The sequence below is a fragment of the Cydia pomonella genome, chromosome 10, assembly GCF_033807575.1.
Source record: "Cydia pomonella isolate Wapato2018A chromosome 10, ilCydPomo1, whole genome shotgun sequence".
NCBI lineage: Eukaryota > Metazoa > Arthropoda > Insecta > Lepidoptera > Tortricidae > Cydia > Cydia pomonella.
This window is the reverse complement of record NC_084712.1, coordinates 19,629,954-19,636,248: the sequence shown is the minus strand read 5'-3', so window position 1 is coordinate 19,636,248 and position 6,295 is coordinate 19,629,954.

Below are 6,295 nucleotides of genomic sequence, written 5' to 3'. Positions count from 1 at the left end.
CATTAATAAGTATGATAAGCTTCTTGGCATGAAGAATTTTTTCGCCAAGCTTACCTTACCTTAACAAAGGTATGCAAAAAACGCTATCTTTGTAATTTGTTTTGTTTTTTCTTATTTTTTAACAAAATTTTTCGAGCCATTACCAAAACGCGACCCACATAAACCATATTGTTCGCCAAACGTTTAAGATTCTGACGGGACACTAGGATATAGACCAGTATCAAGACCTATAATAGTAACGCCCGTCTGCGAGGCCACCAATATAAGTTAATATCTGAACTGTCTAAAAACTACCCCCGCAGACATTTTCTCAGCAACGGAGTGGTCAAAGCGTGGAACAAACTACCAGAAGACGTGGTCTCAGCACTGAATATCAATCAGTTTAAGAACAGACTAGACAAATACCTAACCAGCGCAAACAATACATTTTAACTGAAGATCACTCAGACACAGGCAACTATCAGTTGTTTCAACTGCCTGCCTGATTAATAAATAATAATGTAATATACTTTTTGCACTAGTAATATTTATTCATTGACGTGGTGACCTCAGCTACTAAAGGCAATGTTGGATTTAATTTCCGCACTTCCGTTTGGAGTTGCGAGAACGGGCAGATTCACGGAGCTTTTATTTGCGTTCACGTTGGTACGTCACCGTCTAGTCACTAGCGACGTAATGGTGACAGACTCACAGTACGACGACATAACAGTGAATGCTAAAGATTGCGTACCTGACTAAGAAAAGCTGGCTTTTTATTTTAAACCTGTCTACAAGGTGTAACGAAAATAGTGGGGATCTGTTTAAGGGCACAAAAATTTGTTTGACGTGATTTTTTTTTTCTATGCAGCAGGTCGTTCAAGTCTGCCCGGCCAAGCCTCCTTACAAACGCATTTTCGGTTATTAGGCAGAAGTCCTGTTATATTAGATAGTAAGAAATGCTTATAATAATTACTGCCGTTTGTACAAACATGTGTCCATAGAAAGTAATTAGGAAGAAATGCTATAAAAAGAACGTAATGTGTCAGTGCTTCTGTTCCAGAAAGTACTGGAAGTAGGTACTGAAGCCTGTGCGGGATGCCCTACCTATCTACTTTTCAAATAGTAATTTGTTTCTATAATACCACTTTTAGGAACATAAAAGACAAATTAGAACCTAAATCTGTATATAGGGTGTTTACTTACTTATTTAGTCACCTACAAGAATTTGCGGGGGTCATACTGAGCAACTTTTACTATGGAACCAACCCAGAAATCGCGAGAAAAAAATTTACTCTCCCATAGAAAATGTCATAGACAGCTAAAATATATGAAACAGCCAATTTTTTTTCGTGATTTCAGAGTTGGTCCCATAGTTTAGTGTTGCTCAGCATGACCTATATATTCACTCGTAAATTATTGCAGGTGACTAAATAGACAACCGGTTTACAGACCTTATTACATTTTATTTTCATCCAATAAGAAATTAAGTCGGGACCACCTGAGTCACCGGACCTGCTGTCTTGTCTTAGTTCTTAAGTTTCCCCGAGTCATGTGATTCGCATTATGACACGTAAAACAAGAGAACCGGTTCGAGATAGCAATAAAGATGTCTTTCCTTACGCAACCGCCACGTAACCAGGTTTAGAAGCAAGATGGTTCTATCTAAGTAAACATAGTTTTGGAGACGAGCGGGTATTGGAAAATGATACGAATGTTTAACTTTTAGGGCTGAGTATTGCTTTTGAGGACAAAGATTTCATAAGTAAAGATGGGCCCGTTCATTAATTCTGGGAGAATATGGTCTGCACCAACGAACGTGTGCATTCATCATCAATGGCCACTGCATCCCTCACGGATGATTGTTGCAACGCTGTGTCAAGAGCGGTTGAGACGGCAATGCATTTCCGCTAATGGCTATACAAGCCTATCGCTGCATGGCACTTCTTGCCGGATAAGTCGCAGATGTGTGTATGTTGAACCTCTGGATATAAGACCAGGCTACCAGCCTGGTGACGCCTGTTCCTTTTATGTCTCAAGTACCTCTGACCCACTTCGTAGTGCTCGTAAGGGCCGTCGAAAATAAAAAATATATGAATTTAAATTATTCTATAGAGCTTGCGTATTAGACAATATTGGTCTTGTTTGATATCGTAACTGATACCAGACGGTATATTATAAGCTTTTTGGAGCATTTTAAATTATTTTATAGCTTTTCCTAGGATAAAAGTATTATAGAGTAAGGCACCAGTGCTCAGCCATGCACCAGTGGTCAGCCTTTCTTGCTTATTTTTGGTTGTAATTATCAAAGTTTTTCAGATTTTCATGCCAAAAGTAGGTGATATTATAGATTGATAAACTATGAATTGAAAAATAACTTAATTTTTAAAAGAATTGTGTAGCATGAACCACAACACTACTTCCAAGAAATGCTGTCTTCAGTACCCCTAGTGTAACTTTGATCGACATCATAACGTGACGAACGCGTTTGCGTTAAGTCTCATTTTGTATAGGTTTTTGAGGTTCCAAAACGTCCCGCTTGGCGCGCTCTTCCTAAATCCAATACAAAATGAGACTAAACGCAAACGCGTACGTCAAGTTTCAAAATCGAATTTAGTTACACTAGGGGTACTGATATGTGATACGCGTCATTTTTTTTTGAGCGTCACAGGATATTTTGATCAGACGTTAGCAACCGAATTGTGATATTTTGTTAAAAAGATGTGCACTGATTCACATAATTAATACTTAATCTATCTGGAAAACGTAAAAAATAAATATAAATCCATATTAAAGTAACATTTTTAAGGGGGCTGCCTATTGGGAACTACTTTTATGTACAAAATCCTACTGGGTTTGAGTCTGTGTAATTCTAAAATAGTTATTTGCTTGACAAGGGGCCAAAGTTGTAGTTTAACCCCTCGTGCTAACCGGACAAGGGTAAGATTCAAGAAAAGTGGAACCTCAACCGTTACGAGGAATTCAAGGCACGAGGGTTAAACAAACGTTGCTACTGAGTGAAACATAAAATTTCTCACTACACCAACGCGAGGAAAAGAAATACTACTTAATCAAATATTAAAAATTCAACAATAACAACAGAACTGTCTAACTATCACGGTTCATGAGATACAGCCTGGTGACAGACGGATAAACTAACGGGCAGCGGAGTCTTAGTAATAGGGCCTCGTTTTACTCTTTGGGTACGGAACTCTAATAAAAAAAGCGTCAGCGTTTTCGGTATTATGCCGCAGGAGCCATTTTTAGATTTAATTTATTAATTTTACTTATTGTTTTTATTATTAATTATAATAACTATTTTATACCATAATTGCCTTTCTTTGTAATCAACTAATCATAAATATTTTTTTATTTTTTTAAATCGTAGTTCATACAAAAAAAAATGTAATATCATCAGTTTTTGAAGTATAAAGAGAGCTTTAACAAGCTGGTGTGGTGATAAAACTTTAATGTATTGTTGACAGTCATAATAAGAACAATCTAATTTTATAGGCTTGCTAAAACTGTTGTAACGCTTTGTTATTTGTTTTTGCAACATTTTGGTTTATCCATGGTCACGATCTGTATTGTCTAAACTCGTGATTTAGTTGAAATCGGATCTCAAAAATTGCGTTCCATTTAGTCATGCATCTAAGTCGTGTAGATCAAAACCTTTAGGCGTTTGATTGGTAAGGTTTATATTGGTGGCGTAAATAATTGCCTAGCTTTACGTCATATTTTCTGATCGATCTACGTGTGTAAATACGGAAGGGCTAAGTTTTCTGCTCCAGCGAGTTTTGGCTTGTCGTTTTTTTTGATGATGTGGCTTTATATTAATAGCAAGTATGCAAAATATCAGCCAAATGTTATAGATTTTCGTAAAAAAAAAAAAACAAAATATGATCTTGCTTCAATATGTACATAGCTTCAATAGCAATGTGTCCTATAATTGCCTTTACTATATGCACAATATATAATATATGACGCACGTCAAAACCGGCTCGCTAGAAAAAAAAATTGATGAAAGAATTTTTTTTAACCAAAATCTATAACATTTGGGGGCTGATATTTTGCATACTTGCTACTAATATAAAATATCATCAAAAAAAAATTACAAGCCAAAACTCGCTGGGGGCAGATTCACTTAGCTTATCCAGGCATGGCCTTTCAGAGATGGTTATGAAAAAAAAATGTAAAATATTTGGAAGGTTCAAATACTAGAAAACAGGCCTCTGGTGACCAGAGGACTGGCCAATATTTCGCACAGCGAATCACTTATCGCTTTTAGCGAGGCAATACGGCCTGCCTTCTGGACATCCTGTATGTTAAAAGCGATCTAGACCATTTTTTTTATCTATAAATAAATAGGTCATTTGTGTAAGTACGTACTGTGTAGGAGGTAGGAAAGTATAGGTACCGTGCGCGTTGGAGGCTCTACCATCTTATGGCCTGAATCGGAACCATAAACAAGCACATTTACACGTCATGTGTTTTCTTGTGCATAGTAGGTTCTGCCATCTTGTGGGCTACATCGGAACAAAAAACATCGCATTTACGCCTCGCGCCAAAAATCTGACGGCTCCTGTGCTGCCTCCTACAGTTCATGCACGCTTCCTATTGCGTAAACAGTTTATTATGTTTGTATTTCTTTTCTGTTACTAGCAAATAATAATCATTCCTGTTTCAAATTGTATATTTAATTGGTTTTAGTAAAAGGAAATTCAAGCTAAAAAACATATTATTGTCACTAACATTTTGACATAAAAATATATGAACTGAAGACATTCTAGGACAAAAAATACTAAAGCCAACGTATTTCGCTTTACATATATTTTATCACACACACCACACACACACACACACGCCACATTTTTATCTGAGTACCTACCTATTTATAGTCAAAAAAATTTTTTTTGCTATAGTCTAAAAAAAGTGTCTACTTTATAAGATACATTTAATTACTATTATACAACGAAATAAATAGTACTATTTCTTCTGGCTCAAAAGTGTGTCACATGTCCTATGGCCGTAAAACGGTGGGGGGTCTGTAAATATGCCCAATGGTCCGGAGAAAGTGGTGGTTCCGCGTTGCGTTATCGCCTGCCTCTTTGCACGTATCCTCCTAGAGCCCGCCGTAAAAGATAAATCGGCAATTGAATTTGAAATTAACAGTGTAGGAAATCTTCTTCCTTGCCTGGGGTCCGCTTGACAACTAATCCCAAGATTTGGCGTAGGCACTAGTTTTTACGAAAGTGACTGCCATCTGATCTTCCAACCCAGAGGGTAAACTAGGCCCTGTTGGGATTAGTCCGGTTTTCTCACGATTTTTTCCTTGACCGAAAAGCGACTGGTAAATATCAAATGATATTTCGTACAATAACTTCCGAAAAACTCATTGGTACGAGCCGGGGTTTGAACCCGCGACCTCCGGAATGCAAGTCGCACGCTCTTACCGCTAGGCCACCAGCACTTTTTAACAGCGTAGGAAAACCAGCTTAACAGTAGGAAATATGGTTGAATTTCTACGAAACAAAAATGTAACTCTGTTGCATCTGAAAATGGTTTGAAATAATAAATAATACGGCTAGGACTGTGGGTCTTAGGAACACAGGTCTCCTAGCTACGGGTTAACTTGAACCCGATATTCGTAGCGCGTATGTACGAGGAGGGGGTGGGGGGGGGGGGGGTCAGATATACACCGATTTGACATTTAGAATAATAGTGCGCGGGAGCATATGATCAAACATACATACATGCATGTGTATAGATCACCAAAAATTGCTAGGGCCGTCTAGCGTTCGAATGTAGTTTATATATTAGTTCTAAAGCTGTTATAAAATAAAATCACTGCTGATTTCAAAATTGCTAAGACAATTTTTTTTATAAAATTGGAAACTTATTCCGATGCAAAGTATCCATAAAGGGCGCAAAGTCCATCTAAGATATTTATAGTGTATATCGACATGAATGGGACAAAGTGCGGATGACATTGCCACACTTTGACTTTGCAAATGGCATGTAGAGTTAGTTTGGTCTGACTGTAGCTCCAGTTTACTGTAACGCACTTATGAAATATGTTCAAATACGAGACATTAAGCACGCTCAGCTCAGTTTTCCTGCAAAATTTACGTGCGGAGTTTATTCAGTCATATGTCTGTGAGCATACCGCTGCCAATAGAGTTATGCCGTTCTCGAGAATGTTCTCCGTTTACTATGGGAAATATTCTCGAGCGAGAACTGTACAAACTGAAGAACGTTTTCGAAAACGGCACTACTCTAGCCAATATCATGTGACTGGGTGCAACAATGCTTGAAGAGG